This window comes from Apteryx rowi, unplaced genomic scaffold (genome assembly GCF_003343035.1).
Source record: "Apteryx rowi isolate R43461 unplaced genomic scaffold, aptRow1 scaffold_1, whole genome shotgun sequence".
In the NCBI taxonomy this organism is placed as follows: Eukaryota; Metazoa; Chordata; class Aves; order Apterygiformes; family Apterygidae; genus Apteryx; species Apteryx rowi.
The window spans coordinates 487,624-508,933 of record NW_020447196.1 but is presented as its reverse complement, the minus strand read 5'-3'; the positions used below and the strand labels follow the sequence as shown (position 1 = coordinate 508,933).

Genomic DNA, 21,310 nt, shown 5'->3' with positions numbered 1-21,310 from the left:
CAGCGCCCGCCTCGGCGCCATCTTTAGTAAGGGCGGCAGCGCTCCCCGCCCGCCCTGGCGCCGTCGCCACGGGAAGAGCACGTACCGCGGAGCGCGGGCAGTGCTRGAGGCCGAGCCGGGCGCCTCCTCTTCTTCCTCTGCCTCGCGGCTCTCGCCCCAGAGGCGCGAGTGCCTGGCGCCGCCGCCGCTGTTCCGTGGGTGTCCTGGGAGTAGGGCGGTGGCTCCCCACAGCGCGGCCCCCTCCTCGCGCGCCCCTCCCCCTCGCGCCCCCGCGACCGTYAGCCCCGGGCGCAGTGCTCGCACAACCGCGCTCTCCCTGCCCTGGAGGCAGGCTCCCGCCCGCCGGCTAGGGCAGAAGCCTTCCTCTCTCATCCTCGATTTCACAGCCCAGAGGTTTTGTGTTAAGACCCAGTTGCCAGAGCCACCTTCTGGCCCCATCGACTTGGATTTCGTTTAAAAAGAAATGTAAGTTTTATCCTTCGTGGTTGTAGGGTAGGAAAGTATATCCCCCTCAGCTCCTCAGCTCTGATAGCTCAGAAAACAGAGGTCACATTTTTTTTCTTAAAATGAAGTGTGGAGAGTAAACTTAATTCTTTAAAAGTAGTTGTAGAACGTTAGTAGACTTCTGAATACYTAGAGTTGACAATTCTGAATAACTTGCACAAAGGAGTAAATATTTCAAGCTTTTTCATCTCTTCCTGACCCTGGTAAATATCCAAGCTCCCCCTAGGCTGTTTGAATCCCCCTTGTGTTGTCCCTGCCTTTAACATCTCTGTGAAATTAATTTTTAGAAGCTTTGCATTAAGTATTGCCTCCTAAGGGAAGATGAATGTTTTATGATAGTGTATCTAAATATATGCATTTGGGTGTTTTAATCTACTGAGACATTACACCGAGAAAGGATTAATATAAAAGCCCTAAAATCTCATTTTTATAAAGTCATCTGTGTCCATATTTATAAACTTTGGAAGCAAATGAGAGTTTGCAGTTCTTAGCACTTCCCAAAATCACACTACATGCTTACATCCGGATATTTAGTTTGTGCTATCTGAATTTGAAAAGTTACATTTTTGAGTACATTGGGTATCATAATTTGAGAAAGATACTCTATTCTCCTAAGATGAAACCCTTCCAGAAAGAAATCCCTTTAGGTGTAGTTTAGACATTTGTGTTTTGCTTTACCATCGGTATTCTGTAACACTCACATTTGGAATGTAATCTAGCCTTTACCTAAGCAATTTCTTGAAGTGATTGGTGCCATCAACTGTTAAGATGTAGCCACTGCAGCCATTGATGCACTGTAGTCACTATTAATCACAAATGAAATGGTAACCAAGAAAGGGTATCATTAAACAAAGTATCATTAAAAATCTGAAAAAATGCTTTTATTTCTAGCTGTCAAGTCAACGCTGCCTGTTGAAATGCGATAACTGAAAACTTACTGCTTTCTAATTAAAGCAGGTAATGCTTGGTGCTGTATACTGTGCTTGGTGCTCAACACCACCATTTCCTTGTGGTGTGTTTTAGCTGGTCTTGAGACTGAATTTATTGTAATCTGTATAATTCTGTATGTATTCTGTGTAATCCCTGTTCAAAAGGTAACTTTGTTGTGAGCTTGTATGGTTCTCTAAGACCGGTCCAGCCTACTAAGATTAGGCAGTACATCACATTCAAATTTTCAAGACAAAAAAACAGAAGCTTTTGTAAGCGGAAAAGATCAGTGTTATAGAAAAGGTATACTAATGTTTACAAACATAGGCCAATTGTTAAAACAAGTTGGAACTTTTTCTCTGCATGGTTATGACTCAGGACTAGAAAAAATATGTAGATTGTAGCAGCAATTTTTTTTTTTTGGTGCCCGTTTTAAACTGCAGCCCAAAATTAATCTTCCCCATCCTTTTGAGAAGTTGGAAGTCAAACTGTAAGCCTCTTGTTACAAGCACATATTAAAACCAAATGTGAACCAGGTTGAGAACATTAGAAGTTCTTTTGCATTTACTAATAGGCTACTTACAAAGAGTATTTGTCAAGGAAGAAAGGCTATTCAACTCTAGGGACCATTCACAGTAATTTTTTCTGAGTGGTGGGCCCTGTTTAGTCAGAGGAGAAATTTCAGTCTCTGACTCTCTGGTTGTATCTGCTAGGCTTACTTTAGGGAAGGGAAAGTACAATGCTTATCCAGTGGCGGTAGAGGGAATTGGTCACATTCAGTGCCTGCTCTTGTATTTATGCTTGGAACACCAGTGGGACATTTTGCAAATTGTCCTGAATGTGAATTGCTGTTGTTGCCAAATTGTTCATTATTTGTATTAGTGTTGGAGAAATATCTAACACATAAATAGTTTCTGTTTCATTCAGGTTTTAAAATAGCTTGATTCAGCTACCTTGTGCAACTTCTTGCTTTTTATCAAAACTTCCACATTTGAAAATTGGTTGCATAAATTTTTTATGAAACTGGGCTTTCCTGAAATGTTTGTGCTTGAGTTGCATACTTGAAATAGGAGCTGTACTAGTTGAAACAACATGGAAACTGAATCTTATAATTGTCTTTCAGATCCCTATTGGTAAAGTGATCTATGCTGGCTATAATGGTGCACTTTACAGATATTGCTCTGATCCTCATTATTAGTATTATGGTCTTCACTGGGATTATTCTCATACATACATTTAAACATATATTCAATTGCTTGCAGGATGGGACCCTAAATACTAGCATATAGAAAGTATCTTGCATAAATTTGAATAGCAGAAACTTTAATTTGCAATCATAACATAAATATTAGCTTCATATTAGTAGCTTCAATTTTCTAAAAGTGTTACCTCAAACATATTCTATATATCTCAGAAAGGAAAAGGTGTAGAGCTCGCAGGTCTTCCTGTCTTCCTAAAACTTTTAACCACCTCTGATTATATCAGGCTCTCATTAGGAGATTTATGGTATGTGCTTCGATTAAAATTTTCTCCTTGCAGAAGTACAAAATGCAAAGCCAGAAGTGGTTTGGCACACAAGAACTTCACAGTGCTCTGTAAAGACAAGCTTCTAGACCTTGTTCAAGTCTTTAGTTTTGCAGAGAGACAGACCTTTATATTTGCTGGAAGCCCAGGTGACACGTGATCAGGAAGGTTTCCCTTTTGTAGAGCTTATTGCAATATTGCCATCTTAATGAACTTGTAGTTCTAAGCTTTGCATGTGTTTCTTTAGCATCAAGAGGCCAACTTTTTAAAAATAATCCAAGGTATAGATTCCATAATCATCTCTGTCTGTTAATGAAACTGAGTCTGTCCTTTAACTGGAGAAATAATTACCTTTCCTTATTCCAAATTCCTATCAAAATATTCTGTTATAAATAACTGAATTTTTATAAAAGGAGGAAAAGAAAAAATATTGCAGTTGTAGATACATCAATTGCTGAAAGTGGGTAATTCTTTTTTTCATTAATGAAGTCTGCATCTGTTTTTGAGGCATTTTGAGTGTGTTTGTGGAGTTTCTTAATTAGTTAGAATAAGCTGAAGGTGTATTGGCAAAAAATGTTAGTGAGCCTGGGAAATGTTCCAGAAGACAGGTTTGTGTTTTTTAATGTAAATATCTGTATTATTATGCGTCACTTTGAAGGTTCCACACTGTGCTTGCTGTGTTTTTAAATATTATAGCTTCACTTGAATGGCTGACAAAACAAATGATAATGTAAGAGTATAACATTTATCATGAGAGGGTATTGAATACTGTTGAACTGTTTGCAGAAATGGCAAGTGGGGTTTGAGAGGGTGTCACCATGATGCAGCTGTCTTTCAGGAGCAGATATTCCAGCTTCAACTGAAATGGTGCAAACAAGTGTTACATGCTTAATTGTCATCTTAAAAGTTAGTTGAAAAGCGGTATAGTGTGTTGCAGTTTCAGAAACTATGCTAATGAAAGCAGTAATCTTGCTAATCTTGTAACTAGGAATTTTAAAAGCTCTTTAAAGTAGTTTGCTTACAGTTTATCAAAATCTAGATTTAGAAGTCTGACCACTATTAATCTTCTATCACTTTTGAAGCCCAAGGGTTTATTTTTAAGCTTTCATAAATTAAAATTCTGTTCCTAGTATGACTACAGGAATGTAAATACCTTTTGTAAAGCACTAACTATAGTTACTGAGCTAGGTTCTTGTATGTACTGCAGCTGTTTAGTTGCTGACTACTGATAGAATATGACCTTACAGCTCATTTCTGCTGATCTGGGAAGTTTACTCCAGTATAAAGGAGTTGGTGGAAAGTGGCACCAATAAGTGCAAAGTATAAAGGGTGCAATAAGCTTGAAAGATGTGCTTTTGATGGCTCTTCAAGGCTTTAAAGAGCCCTAGCATGTAGTAAGCCTAGCTGCAGGTGATTTGCATTTTGTTTTGCTATTTATATGTGTGCAAGCTAAGATGAGAATAGGTGTAAAAGCTACCATGTCTGAATCATAACAGTTTACAGATAGCTTTACACAAAATTTAACTGCTATAAGGTTAAGACTTATAGAAATGTATATTATTTATTTTTATATATGGTTCTATTGACTTGGACTGCTAAACTGACTAAACATTTTTCATTTGTATGAGTAAAGGGTTGTGAAATTGGGTAATATTTTGGGGACATATGAAACTGGTATGGACAATCATGTATATTCCAAAAACACAGATAGAATTGTAAAAGTCCTAATTAAATTAAATACYAAAAACTAAGTAGTAACAAAACAAGAATGGAAAATGAATTGAATGACTTGTCATCTAAGGCTTTTAGATCATAAGTTAACATTACAGGTATAAAAAGAAATACCTGTCTAGCTCTTCAGTATAATATATCAGTGGGTAAAGTTTTTCCTATTGGTTGGACTTTTGCGTGGGTGCTGGTTACTTTAGTGAGTATGGGTTTCCAGAATCTGGTCCTAAATTTTAATTTTATTTTAATGTCTGAAAAAGAGTGATAATGTTTGGCTTACATTTTCTTGTACAGAACATATATTTTTTTTCTTCAGTTAAAGAGTATATTTTTCTTTGAATATACTGTGTTATTTTCAACTTTTATGTACAGACAATCCTCCAAGCTAGACTTTCACTGCATTTCACTCTGTACAATCACTTTGGCTTGGACAAAGTGTGTGTAAAAAGTTTCTGATATATTTACATGGTAAATGATAATCCTCTTTCAGAGATCTATATGAAAACAATGCAATCAAGAATCAGGCTTACAGACTTTCTGTGAGAATAGAGTCCAATATAATTGTACCAAAATAAGTGGGATATAAATCAAAATATTTCCACCAATGTCAAGTGAATTTGGCTTATCTACAGCAACTGGACATGCTACATTTCTGCAGTAGTGGTGAAAGCACAATCAAAAGCAAATTAAACTGGCTTTTTTTTTTTTTTACCATAAAAAGAATGATGTATTTACATTTGACTCCGGTGTATTTTCCTGTGTGTCTCAGAGCAAAGACAGTTCAATTAAATATCAATGGAGGGCTTTTTCTAGACAGAGACCTCTGGAGATTGCTCTAACCCTTTAACATTTGGAAAAGCATATTTAGAGAAATAGAATGCCTTACTGTACGTGCTTGCTTTCAAAGTGGTGAAAGAATAAGAAAACATTTTCAGAAAGATACGATCCCATTTCAGCCTCTCCCACTAGAAGTAATATGGAAGTCAGCTGTAAGTTTTGTTTTCTGATATAAAAGACTCCAGGATCAAAGTCAAGGAAAAATAACTTGGAGGTAACTTGCTTTATATGAAAGATGAAACCTGAACTTCTATGAGTTATGCTATCTGCTCTTTCATACTGGTGTCATGTCAGTCTGCAGTCATCTCCAGTCTACTAAATCCTAAAACAGCACAGTTTTGTCATAAATGTAGAAATGTAAGAAGTCAGGACTGTCAACAACTGCATTTGATCTGTTTTTGAACACTGTTAAATGCAATTTTGCCGTGGTACTAAAATATGAATTTTTGAAATTCCCTGCCTGGTCAGTGCCTATTGTTTAGTAGTTTAAAATCATCCTCTGTGACTTAAAACAATTTATATTTATTTAAAACTATACTTCTGAGTTCAGTTAACCTGTAGTGATTTATATTGAATGAGGATTTAGAGGGAATAGTTACATTGCAATCTCTTGAACCAATGTTATTCAGCTAGTGCTATTGAAGTCTAACTTTTTGCAACAAAATGTCAAAAGAACAAATTTTTTAAGCTGGGACAAAATCTGATTTCTGAGTTTATTTTAGAAAATTATACTCTTAAGGAGACGTGGTATGTACGGTTATGAGATACAATCTTATCTTTCAGGCTTGAATAGAATAGTTATTTTGTTAAACCTCATAGCTGCACTGGTCTTGCATCTAGCTACTGTTTAAAGGGTAAACCATCAAGAAAATTTCAGGCTCAGAAGACGTGTTCATTTATCTGTAGTTAGCAATGACATTTTCTCCTCTATGGCCCTGTTCCTGTGGTTGAGCAGATGCACATTGATGTCACCACTGGAGTCTATTATAAAACTTTGGCAAGGTGGCAAGAATGACATTTTAAAGATGAGAAGTTTTAATTGCTTGTGTTCATTAAAGATCATCTGGGATTTTTCAGGAAATTATGAATGTTCTCCATTAGATGTAGTGTCTCTGTGAGCCTTTACTGTAACTTGGGTTTATTTTATCTCTATATATAAAGCACCTAGCACAATTTTTATAAATAATGATTATCATTCTGCTTATTAACATCAAAGCTCATATTTCAGTCTCAGTGGGTGGCGGTATGTTTTCTCATGCCTTAAGCTGTTACATAGTGGTTATATGAGCTTCTCAGTGTCTCATATGTTCCATCCTACCTGCAGTGTCTGCTGTTAAACTCCTTTGCTTGATTTGCTTTGCTGTCTTAGTCTCAAGTGGAGAAGAATGGCTAGGGAAGAAAGGGATGCTTTTTATCCTATTGCTTGTGTAAAGTTCCCATAAATGAGCAGAAATGGCTCTATGCAAAATACAGGTGCTGCAATTTCACATCATTCTTATGGTCTGCTAAAGAATAGGAAGGTTTTTGGTTTTCTTGCACTCAACAGTAGAAGCATCTATGTAAGAACCAGATAAAATCTGGTCCTCTGGTATAAGTGTTTCATCATGCTTTGAGTTGAAAATTACCAATGTAAGGTGATGGTGGTATTATTTAAATAACATCAAAACAAATGGTAGGATTTGTAGGAAAATAGGAATTTATAGTAAAAAAGTATGCCAACTGAATAGTATCTGACTCAGTCTATTTGTGTTAGTCAATGAACATTACTGTTTTAATTTTGTTTAGTTTTCTCCCATAAACACTTCTGGACTGTAGCCTATTCACTCAGCAAACCATGAACAAGGATAAGTGATAGCAATTTTAAGATTTTGTATTTTTAACAGCTGTCTCAACAATGCTGGAGATCAGATTGTCAAAGACGGTAATGTGCCCAGTGAGTGTTTAGATAACTAACTAACTTTGAAATAGTGAAGTTCTATCTGTCCAAATATCTTTAAGAATTTGGGGCTTATTTTTTCCCTTACACTGATGTAAATCAGGAGTTAAGTGTATTGATATCATTGGGTCTATTGTGGATTTAAAGGGGAACAAATGTAGAAGAGGCTTGGGTATTAGTTCTTAGTATTTGAACTTTCTCTTTCCCTGAAAAGTATTTCAAAACATAACCCCATCCCCTTTCCTTCCCATCAAGAAACTTATTACCACCATAGCTGTTATATCAGACTTAAACAGCTGAGTTGGGAATTGAACTGTGGTCTTCCACAACTCAAAGGCACTATATGGTCTCTTAGCTGTTAATGAATTGTGTCAACTTGCTAGCTGACAGCAAAATCAATCTTATCAACCTTACTATCCAAAAAACATTATTACAATATAAAAGTTATTATATGAAATTTGATGTATTCAGAAATACATCAAGAAAAAATACTGGAATTAAATCTTCATGCCTTCTTTCCCTAAATACATAACTTCTGAGAAACTTAGTTTTTACATTCACTCTAGCTGTTTACATTTCTGAGAATTTCCTCTGCAAGGCATTGCTCTTCATATATTTTAATTAAAAGGAAGAGAAGAAATAAATTGTCCTTGGCATATGTCATGCTAATGAGCACTGCTTAGTTTGAAAATACATGCTCATTGGTTTTACATGATAATTTCCCTTTGAACCAAAAGATTCTATTTATACAGGAACATTTTCTGCAAGCAGTAGGGGGCATCATTTCACTTTTGTAATTCTTCAGAGACATTATCCCACTGCATTATGTGTGCAAACTGAATTTTCTTTTTTGTTTATGGCATTAATCCTGGGGTTAAGGTTGGCCTGTGGTGAGCAATAATAAGTTTAACCTTTGACTTCATACAATAAGATGTAATTTATCATTTCTAGACTCTTCTGTAAGTGCTATTACCCTCACTTCTGCTTAAGATAAATTGAGGCAAGTGAGCACTTGATATCAGTGATCTTTACATGCAAAACATAAATCTAATTTACTTATTGTCTGAGCTTAGTTCTTTATCCTCTGATTATGTCTTTTAAACAGTTCAAACATTTTTTTTTAAGTTTGATGTGTTAGTCAATTTTTGTAATTCATAGAACATTCTGTCCTTCATGTAGATTTCAAACCARTAAATATAAACCCTGGAAGGTCTAAATGTGGAAAATCTTTACGAAATGTGGAAGCAAAGCAAGTGAGGTACTCCTATTGGTAGTATTTTCTTGCTGTGTAACTGTGATCAGGAAAGCATTTTAAAATTAAAATTTAAAGAAAATTTAAAGATGATTTAACAATTAGAAGCATGTAAAAAGATGGTTTTTTGTGGCCAGTGTTGTTCACTTATAAAGTATATGTACCCATTATTTATAAAACCTCTTTTTGTTTTTGAATAGTAACTGTAGCAGTTTCTTTTACCTTCTTTATTTTAAAGCTTTGATTTTTAATTTGCATTAAATATGTTTACATTGCTTTTTGTTTTCTAATTGAAGAATAGAATTTATTACTCTCCATGCTCTTTAATGGAGAAAAAAGCCATCTATTTTCTTTGTTGTGTATGCTGCAGGTGCTGCTGCTTCTCCCTTGTGAGAAGTTGCTGATTTATCAAAAATGTTTGGGTAGGGTTAGGGGACATGTATATACTGATTCCATAAAGTACATTTTGGTTTCAGGATAGAATCCTTCAGGCTCACGTCCCTGAGTAAGACCAATTTAGAATATCTATCTTCTATATCTCAGACCTATTATATTTTGATATTGGGACCTGTTTTTATCATAGCAACMATCACAAAAATATTTGCCATTATTTCTTAAGTATGTACAAGTAAAAAAGCAGAAAAGTTTGAATAGAAATAAAAGTTTTATAATGTCATTTTGGAAGAGTACTAGTGTTTGGTAGGGTTCTAAAAATGTTTTTCAGTTTGGACTTAAACTTTTGGGAAGAAAAAATATGTTCCGTCAACCAGCTGTTGGAACTCAATCCATTTATAGGCCCTTCACATGCAAGCTCATTTAGAAAATACATGTGTAATTGCATAATTTGCATGGTAGTACAGCCCATGATCATTAATTTATTTTTTTTCCAGCACTAAAGGCTACTTGATGATACTCTCAGTCATGTTCCTAATTTCAGTGCAACTGTTTAACACTAAAGAGGCTGCCAGTATCTGTAGTGTGTGCTGGTACTTGAATCTTCACTAGTTCATTAAATAGAAGTTTTCTGTCAGCTGAGCTTGTGCACAACAAAAAAGCAGTTACCTGATTAGCTTAGCCCTTGCTGGCTAGTTACAGGTAAGACATGGATAGAATATTATGAGTCCAACAGTACCAGCTGTCTCCCATGGCACACAATAGGCAATGCTGAACTGTAAGAGTAATTAAATTCCTTACGATCTTGAAAGGATAATTTTGAAAAGCTTCCTGCAGTCTGTGTTGCATAGCTATACTTTGGAATTTCACTTAAGTTTGAAATATTTTTGATAATGAAGTAAGAAACTGTAAGAATTGAAGATACCATCATTTATGCTATTTTCATACACTACAGCTGTGCTGAGTAGAATGTGTTTAAAGTTAAGGAGGAAGAATTTATTCTACTGATCCTTATGGAAAAAAGAAAGAAGAAAGGAAGTGCTTTTTTTTTTTTAATGTCATACATGTTCAAAAAGATTTATTTTTTAATAGATTGGGCTGCTGTATTTGAGAACAGAAGAGCTGTGTGAGAAATGAAGGGTATGCTGGCAATTGGTGAACCAAGAAAATGTATTGTACTAAACTGTTATTCGTACTGTAATATGCCATATAGAATTAAACACATTTGTAGTAGAAACCAAATCTTAAGAATGACAATTTTCCTTACAATGTTGGAGCACCAGGGTATCATATCTTCCACTTGAACTATAAGGAGAATTCTTTGTCTAATGATAATAAACTGTTATTCTGCATATTGATCAGCTCTTAGAATATCCATCAACATTTGAAATTTAGAAAGCAATATGTCCCATATTCCTTGGGATTTTCTAGGTAGAAATGTTTCTACACACCATGAGCTATATGCATGTATATTTGATTCCCTGAACATATAATACAGAGGTGATCTGTTCATGTACAGCAGCCATTTTCCCCAGAATTCTAGATATTTGATAACCTTATCAGAACTGGTGTGGTGATAGGCTATTGGATGGGTGGAAATCCTGGCTAAAGGACAGAAAATTCAAGGGACCTACATGTCACTTAAAAGCATTAGTGTACCACCAAAAGTGCTAAAGATGAGCGGTATATACTGCAAAATGCCTTGGCACATACTTTGCAACCATCCTGGGAATAAGTCAACATGCTTTTCTCTGTCATACTTTTTGGTATTAATATTTAACATACAGTTATATTAAAACAATATAGGACCAAATCCTGAGTTTCTTCACAAGGCAGATATTATTTCTTCTGAAATGTCTGTCTTGAAGAGCTCCTACTAATAAAAGAATACTGCCTTGACCACAAGGACCAAGAGGATTACAGGCATGCCATGTATTTCATCTGCTTGAAAGGAATTGTCCCTGTGGATTCAACAGAAATGCTACTAATGTTGTTGCTACTTCTTCTGCTGTCAATGTGTCTTTCCCATGTTGATTGGGAAAGTCCTACTGGTAGTAGGAGGGAGGGGAATGGAGAGAGGAATTTAGAACTGAAGATGCTAGTCCTATATGTTCTTGTTGGTTTCCTGGACATTCAACCCTCCTGTCTTTCTAAGATTGTGTTGGATTGTAACATTTGGCAGGTACTATTCAAAATATCACCGTGAAGTCTCTTAATTCAAATATTGCTTCTTCAGTCAGATGAGGAAAGGTTGAGTGAATGATGAGCGAACTATCTGCATGACACCTAAAACCTGCTGTGGAACAGTTTTATATAAGTATATATGTATAGAAATATGTATATGTATGTATATATAAATGGGAAATTAATAAACTAGTGGTAGCTATTTAAAGGCTAAGCTCAGATGAAATATAGCTCTGAGCCCTGATGTGCAAATACACAGCCTGATGTGTCTCATGTATTTCTTTTTGCCCTTTTGATATAGAAGTTGTAATCACAGAATACTTGGATAGAAATAAGTTTGTCACCTATGGGGGAGGGGAAGGGAGGGAAGGCTTCCTTACTTGTCAGTGGCAGCAGACATGAAGGTCTTTCACAAGACTTTTCATTATAACTAAGAGGAAATGTCCTCTTTCCACTGAGTGGATAGTAACACTGACTGCTTTGCAAGGTTTATATCAAGCAATGTGAGTTTTTTCTTTTTGAAAATAAAGCCAGGTCTCTGTAGCACTGAACAGGTATTGGGACCTTCATTCTATCTTCCCTTCCTGGTGAGTTTCTCCTGACTTACAGCAGGATTTTTTAGGTCAGGAAAATGGTTAGCCTTTAAAAATCATGGGTTAAAGTTTGTGGAAAGGAAAGTTATGGCTCATGTGGAGAAGAGAAGCACTTTGGTAGATGAAGATGAATAAAAATCTTGCAGCAGGGAGCTGACCCATTACTTCTAATCATTCTGAAACTTTTCTGGATATTTGCTCCAATTGCAGTTGAGTCATTGCTGTATCTGAACTGATGCAGCTTCTGGTACAGATAGGTAAAGCTACTCTTTGCATGAGTGAAGTCATTCAAGCAGGGATGAATTCTCCTGGTGCAATTAGCATATTTGCTTGTCCACACTAGAAATGTGTGCTGGTGCTGCTGGCTATCGATGGCTTTTCACTGAGGCATATTCCCTTTTATAGAAAGACTAAATGCTGAAGAAATCCAGTGGGAAACTATAAAGTGAGTGAAAGTTAGCTCTCATGCAAATAAAAGTGAAATGTTGAGAATTATTTTAAAATTGGCTTGTGTGGGAGACGTTGTTCTAATTGTGGTTATTTATTCTCTCTAAAAGCTGCACTGCTTTGGCCAGTGGCCAGGAGAAGAATTGCACTCTGACAGTTCTGCCTTTTTATAATCCTATCAAATACTCTTAACTACCCAATTAAGGCAGTTTCTCTTCCACTAACATGCTTTTTCCCTTGTATTTTCCATCAAGAATTTTTTCTGAGTTTAAATACCTGAATTACTGCTTCAAAAGGACAGTTGAACATTTTTAGCTATGCTGCGATCACTTCAGGTGATTTTTTTCTGATAGGTTGTTATGACTTAAGGGCTCCACAGATCCTAATGCAGTGGCATCTGAATGAAGTTTTTGTGCATGTGGAGTCTGGCCGTGGGTTTTAATGTGTTGTCTTTTCTCTCTATACTTTTTGTAACACAAAAAATATTTCTGGGAATTTCCAAGGAGTGCAGCACACTTCATTTTTAGTTGTCAAGATAGCTGACAGGTTATTGTGGTATTATGAATAAATTATTCAGTGGTTCACACTTAAAACAAATGCACAAATGTTTGCTTTTTTCAAAGCTGACATTTTAAATTTATATTAAGCATAATATCACTTGGATACACACTGCATGAAAATGTAGACTGTTCAGAATGAATTATTAACCCAAAGCTTTTATCCTTTCTCAGATGCTCTGAAGTTATTGTGCAGGCTACTAGGGGGATATGTATGTGAGGGAGAATAGGGGGCTTCTAATGAGATGTATAACAGGCTGCAGTATCAGCAGATGTCATTGTTCAGCAGCTATTTTCCGTAAGACAAAGTTCTTTATTGCTAAATGCTGTGCAGAGACCTCTAATGATATTATTGGGAGAACAGGAGCACTGTAGTTTGTGTATTTATGTTAGGTAACCTTCAGATATCTAGGGTAACTGCATAGCCAGGATTGTTTGTAGTTTAAATGTAGTCAATAAATCTGGAATCCAATTAGCCACTGAATTCAGTACACATTTTAATGGTGACGTTTGAAATGTCAAAGTTTAATCTTGTCCCAGTGCTGTCTGAACAGCTGTCAGTTTCCATGTATCTCTGCAAGACCCTGTGAAACAGTCAGTTTGCTCAAAACTGAAAGAATGAGCTGTAAATATGATCCTTCAAATTAAATGTTTAGTAAACATGGTGGTAGGTTCCTTGGAAATGTACATAAATGTATAGGCAGCATCTGCCTAAATAAAGGTTGCAAAGTTTGTCTTCTGTCCTGTGATTTCATTGTATAGGAACAGCAATTGAAGAGTATCAAGACAAATATAGCAGCTTTAGGAAGACTCCCATGGATTTCAGTGAATCATATCCTAAGTGCCATATAACTAATTGGCAGAAGGTGTAGGATATTTTGGGCCTGATTCTTTTTTCCACTTTAGTTCTAGAATAACAAAAGATGTGTAGTTATATGACAAGAAAGGTCCACATAAAGAGAAGGACCATGACCTGAATAGTTTGAGGAGAATTTTCTCTCTCTTTCCCTACTATTTTTAATGTATTTGTTTTAATGCCAAGATATTTTTTAAAAAAGAGAAAACTCAAAATCACCCTGGTGACTAAAGAATCTATGCCTCATTTAAAAAAATGAGTTAATCCTAAATTAACAGAACTATTTAGATAGCTAATATGCAAGTCTCAAACCCCATCAGTCGTCATATAATGTTGGAGTGCCTGAAGTTTAGAGTTGGCTAACAAAAATAAAAATAAAAAAAAAAAGTCCATGTGACTTAAGCTCTGCCTGTGATCATTTTAAGAATTGTCTTAGACTTTCCAAGGCTGAACAGGTTCAGTCTCACTGCAGTTTACCTATTAGCTGTCCAGTAGCCTTTTTAGCTAATTGGGTGTTGGGATGATGCTTGTTTTACTTTAAAATATGCAGAAGAATTGAAAATGATACTTTAGCTATTAAATAATCATCTCTACCATTTCCTCCTTTGCCTTCTTCCTTTTTGGTTGACATTTTTAACTTTGGATTATTTAATTTTATTTATCTCTTTTATTTTTTTTAACTGTATTACTTTCAAGCAGTAATTTCTGAGCAACAGTGCTATGTGATCTGTAGTTCCCCCAAAAGTAGGCCTGAGACTAGCATGTAGTCTTACATATAGGGATAGCAACATAGTGATAATGCTGCATAGCAGTATCCACAGGTGCAACAAGTGCAGATATTTCCAACCCCCCCCCCCCAAATAAACATCTAAGCAATCATGTTCTTTCAAACAAATTTTTCCCTTTCTAAAAGAAGAAAGTTTGAAAGGTCGATTAACTATTATTTGTTCCCTATTAAGCACTAAATTGAACAGAGCAAAATCTGCTTTTTTCTTCTCTAGTCCAGCACGTTTGGAGAGTGCCCAGAAGAACCACTGTCTCAATGTTCTCTGCTGTTGTTATGCTGCATAGCAAACAGCACTCTTTAAAAAGTTCTGGACCTGAGAGATATTTGTACTCAATCTTCTGTACCTACATGACATTACGAAGGTCCATTTGATTTGTTTTTTAACAGCAAAAGTTTGAAATTGCTGTTTGGGAATTATTTTACTTACTGAGATAGCTGTTTGGGATGAAGTTGAGCTCAAGCTTGACAGGCTTCATTCAAGTAATGTGTGGGATATTCTTCTGCTTCTTCTTCAGCAGGAGTCAAATAAATTATAGGTATGTCTTTAGGTATATTGAAGAATTTAAATAAATGTGAAAATTGGTTTGAAAATAAAGTCTAAAAGAATAAGAACAGTGCCCTTTTCCAGCATTGAATTCTGATCCTCTGCCCAGAAGCTTGAATTTCTGCAGATCAGAATGAATTAATAGCTCTTATTTTGCAATAATACAGAAACCAGATCCTTGAAAATCTGGGTGCTGCTTGTGTGTACAGACCTATGATTCCCAGTTTCCATGCAGCTATATATTTATTAAAAAAAAAAAGAAAAAAAAAAAGGTGAAGATCAGATATTTCTCTCTTTAGAAGTCCAAAAGGGATTTACTGCTGATCTGAGTGAAGGAAAATTTGCTCCCCTTGATTAACAGAACTACCTTTACCGTTATGAATGCAGAAGACAATAATTAAAATATATTTAATATAAGCCACCCTCATTTTGAAGCTGCCCTCTGTTTGCAGCCCTGGGGAAAGCCAAGTAATTAAGTTGGCTGCTGGAGGCAGGACTGAAGTGAAGATACATGTTAACTAGCAAAAAAACAAATTATGATTTGGACAGCACTGGCATAATGGAAGTTTCCCATTAGATCCTAGAATACTGTTTGTGAAGCTCAGTGGATGTGCTGCACTAAGTGATGTTAATTTCATTACATGCTAGAGTTGGATATTTTGCACAGAGATAACAATGTTAAACCATGATAGTTCTCTAGGATTTTCATTCCGTGCTACATAAGTAATGCCTCTCCACTCAAGAGTCTGGCAATCAATGTGTTTCCAAAAGCAAAAAAAGGGTTACAAGAGCAGCGAATAAAGAGGAGACACTTCAAATGGAATATGAGGTGGGAATATCGGCAACTGGAGCCATCTGTGAATGGAGTGGGAGGGGAAGACATAGCGTGAGCAGGAGTGAAGTTGGTCCTAGAAATAATCAGTTCTGTGGACTGGGTAAAACAAGCACGTGACTGTAATTCCAATGCAATCTCTGATCTCTGAAGCTAAAACTTGGGGATCTTCATATATACAGAAAAGATAAATACATGACAATGTCTTAAATATTCCCTCTTCCAATAATTTGTGGTTATATTTGTCTTCTCAAGATCTCTGCAAGAGTTTGAATTAATGATTCCAGACTGACTGTCAGGCTCAAATCTGTTATTTCAGTTCTTCCACTTACATCCCAGTGTTTCCTCTATGATAGCTGCAATGTAACATATGCTAGCAACATATATGTGTGTGTGTGTGTGTGTGTGTGTGTATAGAGGTTGGCATACATTTCCCATTCTCCTGAATGATGTAAATCAAGCTGAGTCTGCACTGGGGATTTTGCAATCCATAATAACATCAGCATGGGTGTATGTTTTTTTTTTTTTTTTTCAGACTCCAGCTGATGTAAAGGTATCAGCAAAAAACTGTAGTTTACACCAAACTTTAGAATCCATATATTTTAGTAGTATTTTCTCTACAGTTTTTTGCAGGCTTGCATGTGCAATATTCTCTTAGGTGATATGAAAGGAATGTATTGTCTAATTGAAGATAATGGTGAAATCAGTTAACACATCTGATGTGAAGAGTCTAAGAGCATCCTTATCTTGTTGAAGAAAAACTTTTCTCAGATCTTTCTTGTGAAAACGAACAGAAATAAACCCTAGGTTCCTGGGCAACAAATCTGTTAAAATAATTGCCATTGCCTGTAAATGTATGTGAACTTTTGCTGAGTGCACTCTGACTGCTGCATTTTCCTGCACTCACTGTGCTGTCAGTAAGCTGCTGTTATAAAGTGCTTTGGGACACTCTCTCCATAAAAAGGTACAATACAAAACCAAACTCTGTTCTATTTGATTCCCTGAAGTGTTGCAATTCATTTTTTAGCAAAAATTGTTCATGGTCAAAGTGATCTGAAATCATTCTGTTTAGGCATCTGACACTGTCAACACAACAGTCTTCTGAATAATTGATCTAAATACAGAAAGGAAATAGTAGGAGATTACATTCTTAGGAATGGCCAGAAAATACTATGATGAACAGTGTTTTTCTAGGGATAAAGGGATTCATTCCACCTAATGAACTTAAGGATTTTTTTCTATCTCCTCTCTCTAATATAGTCAGTAAAAGCTTTTTAGAAGTTTTGCTATGCAAAAAATTATAAACCCATAAAGCCGATGGGATTACAGTAACATAACATCTGCCCAGACATTGGAATTACCCTGATATTTTAATGTGTTGAAATACTGGAAGTTTTGTATTAATGTTTCTAACCAATGTTTCTTATTTTAATGGCTCACAATTAAATGAATATCTTTTGTATTTCCATCTAGCATTCAAGATATAATTGAGATGGCAAAGAACTGCATGTAAGGATGGGGAAGTATCCCCATCACACTTCTTTTGTTTCAGAGATTTTACATTAAACCACTTTTCTTATACTTGTCATCTATTTATACACTTTGACTTTGTGAGATTACCTGTTAGGCATGCTGCAGAAAGGTTCATCATTTTTCACCTTTGTTATTCCTTAAAGTGCCACAGAATCAGCATCTCTCTGTCATCTATGATCTCACAAGAGTTGGTAACTCTGCACTGTTTACTTGATTTCAGAAAAATAATTGTTAAGAATGTACTCTAAGATTGTGAAGTCATATTTACTTACACATCTAAGAATCCATTTTCTTATATACTGCATATAATAAGGCATTTGTTTTCTCTGATAAATATTTTTAGAAAGACTAAAGGAAAGATACAAAGGAGTACTTAGGGTATTTACCCTATGTATATTGTGTTGAATCCAGTTATAAAGGGTTCATTGGTTACTGTATCTTGTATTTAGACTCAAAATGAATTTGACTGTACAGGTTTAAATGAAACCAGATTTTGGCTGAGTGTCTTGGGCCTTTAAGAAAGAATGACTGTAGATAAGAAAATGTAATCAGTCCTACACCATGTATAGGTTCCTCAGAACAAGCTTGAATTGCTTTTGCTAAACCTCTTAAAATTTTACCTTCAGGCACTTTTTTATATTCAATATGCTTTAAGAATTTTTTAATTTTAAGAAGAGTTATGCATTTTAATTTATTGTTTACATTTTTCAATGTTGCCAGTGCTTACCTGTTTCCCGGTAATTGAGTGGTTACCTTTTGATTTCACTGCCTTTGGGAAGCTTTAGTTTCTGAAACAGGTAGTTTCTTAAAGGAACTTGCATCTTCACTGAAAGAGGTAATGATTTAACCATACTTGGAAAATTCTAAGTTTTTGTCTGATCCTTTGTGACTCTGCCCTGCTAATATAAAGTCCCATAAAGTGATACTGCCTGGAGCAATCATGTTGGTACACATTGTTTATTAATCCTTCTGAAAAGTCAAAAAAAGCAGGTTGCTATTGGGAATCTGACTGAAGAGATACAAAAGGGGAGATATAAATGCAGAACTTTTACCATTGCTCCACCCTGAGGGGTAGGTGAAACTCTATTACACTTGCTTTTTAATGATGTGTATATTTTTCACGGGTTCTTTCCTGTCTGAGAGTTTTAGCAGTTCTGTGGAGTTATCGTCAGCTTATACAAGAGTGATAGTAGGGAAGAAAGGGATATGATAGACTGTATCTTCTATCAGTAACTTCTTCAACTCCGTAGAAGCAACAACATATTAGAGACAAAATTCATATTCTCATGTGGATGCCAGATTTCCTGTTTTCTAATGTATCATAGAAAAAATAAAAAAGAGCGAGAAGACAAACATTTGACACTCAGAAGAAAAATATGGCAACACGTCTGCCGTTCTGATCCTTTTTTGGAACACAATGTAGTTGATTCCTGCTTTGGGTGAGATACATCTAAAATGATCCTTTCTCAGTCAGCTTAGTGATTTCACATGTCAGGTGTAATTTTGCAACCCTGTTAGTCCTGTGGTTCACTTCTCTGATGATAGGTAGGAAAAAATAGCTGCTACCTTTTCCTTTTAGAAGTTTATGAAATGGAATTGGCTTGCCACAGTGTTATGAGAATGCAAAAAGGAGTGTATTTGTGTCATGTAGTGTACACAGTGACATGCAGCATACATTTGCTTTCAAAGTCAGGTACCTACAGATTGTGAAAACAGACCTAGTTGCTGCAGAGGAATGAAAGAGATCTTCTGTTCTGGTAYATTTAATATGCATGAAAAATCATACAGATTACAACAAATAATACATTATATAAAGAAAAAAAAGACTTATCTACCCGTTCACCATGGTTTTAAAAGTAAATTAGCTTTTAATTTATCTATCTGTAAGATAACATTAATTATTTGTGGCATGACCGATGCATTCAAAACTGAAAGAGTACTAGCATGGAATAGGAAGAAGACAGAATTGTCTGCCAGTGTTTCCTTGAAATGTTGCCAGGTCTCAGATTGTTCTTAGTAGAGGAAGAAATCAGTGCAAACTGCAGCAAAAAGAGTGACTTCCATAAGAAAGAAAAAGTATGTCTGACCATACTCTGTAGCGAATGAATGCACAGACTCAGGAGGTTTTGCGTCCTGAGACATTTATTGTTTATTCTAACACATATTTTACTAAAAAGTTAGCTGCTTCAGCGATTTCACAGATACACTTTGCTAAGCCAATCATTATGCAGATTATGTCACAGGTAGCCAATCATTGCACCAATCACGCACGCAGCGATCATGCCTTGTACTTTGCTGTTTGCTTCTTTGTTGGAGAAACGCTGACTTGTTCTTAGCCTTGGTTCCCACTGGCTTCTGCTGGTTTATCTGTATCTTCTCAGGATGTATCATCTCCAGCTGTACTGATGTCCTTGGGTATGCTTGCTCCTGTTGAGACTCTTCTTTGTTTGAGCTAGCAACAGTTTCCCCAGTTCCCCTTTTCCCATGGCTTGCAACTTTCCTCCAACTTAACCCTGTCATGACCCTCCACAATACTCTAATATTTAAAATTCAGTGCTGAATTATTTTAGTGACTTGGAATTTAATTCCGTGTTGAAATAATGGCTGCTATCTTGGTTGATTCTGGGACTGACCCAATGCTAAGACTTCCAAAGCTGAGAACTTCTTAAGAGCCAGACTGTAACCATGCACTGAGATTGCGAGTGATAATAGGATGTATCTGTTACACAATAAGTGCATCTGGAGATTTATTGAACTCACAGGCTAGTTATTTTTTATCTGGAAGCAAAGCGGTTGCCATGTAACTTTTCACAGTTTGTTCCCCCCAACACATACTGTGTCATTCTTCTCCATCTCCCTTTCTCCTTCTTCCTTTGTTCTCAATCTGTTGCTGTCTTTTAATAGATTCTTTCTCAGAAATGGTTTCGAGTACTTGGGGCAACAGATATCCATCCTTCTTTCGTGCTATTGTTTTTTCTCTTCTTAACCTTTGCTCCTAGAAGTTGTATATTATTTTGTTTATGAGGAACGATGAGTAATATCATTTGACTCATGATAGCAATAACACTAAATTATCATAATATCATGAAGTAATAGAATACTAACAGACACATCTGAAAAGTATTATGGTTAGTAATGGGCGTAATACTGGGATGGTGACAGTACTATGATTATAAATAAACTTAGTAGCACAATACTGATATTATTCGGCAGCTCTACTATTTTCCATAACCTCCGGCCTAACTACCTAAAAAAATACTCCCTGAAACTTTTGAGTGCTTCTGGTCTTTACTAAATTTCTTTGCTTCTGCTCTAAACATTCTGAGGCAGTATTCTGACATATCCCTTCATCCTCAAACTGAGGAAATATGTACTCCCACTTCATACTTTCTTCATTCAACTGTGAGACTCTGTATGTCACACTGATACGTATTTTCCATCCTTGGATGATATGCATGCAGATTTCTGTTCTATCATACAAGCCAGGAGGGAGATAAAGAATTTGGTTGCTTATGTGGCATCCCCTGCCCATTCTCTTCTGAACCTTCTCTGAAAATCTATATGATATAGAAGAGTGTTTGGACAAAGAACATGAACTAATAAACAGTAATCACCTGACACTCTCCATAGGAACTCTTGGAAAGGTAATACTTTGTGAAACTGTATTCTTGTTCTTGCATATCAGTTAGAAAACATAGGAATCTTCAATAGAGAAACTCTAGGGTGGGGAATATTGCCTGTCAGATTACTCAGGTTTGTGGACAATTACTTTATGATAGGGTAGAGAAATGGGCAAAGTCATCACCCCTGGCAGAACAAAAGGAAATAGTTTGTCTAAGGATAACTCTGTTTATCGCTCCTTGTGCAAGGATGGGT

The 21,310-nt window shown here is 36.0% G+C and overlaps 1 protein-coding gene and 1 long non-coding RNA gene across 6 annotated transcripts in view; one reads left to right on the top strand and one right to left on the bottom strand.

The window, feature by feature from the left end:
* N4BP1 (NEDD4 binding protein 1) overlaps nt 1-91 on the bottom strand; it is a 20,779-nt gene extending 20,688 nt beyond the window's left edge. The window contains exon 1 of the mRNA XM_026058787.1: nt 86-91. The gene's annotated coding sequence lies outside the window, so the exon portion shown is untranslated. The remainder of the gene's footprint in view (nt 1-85) is intronic.
* LOC112962537 overlaps nt 43-21,310 on the top strand; it is a 211,132-nt gene continuing 189,864 nt past the window's right edge. For all 5 annotated transcript variants that reach the window (XR_003252345.1, XR_003252344.1, XR_003252347.1 and 2 more), the window contains exons 1-2: nt 43-465; nt 1,396-1,461. This is a non-coding gene — a long non-coding RNA (uncharacterized LOC112962537). The remainder of the gene's footprint in view (nt 466-1,395; nt 1,462-21,310) is intronic.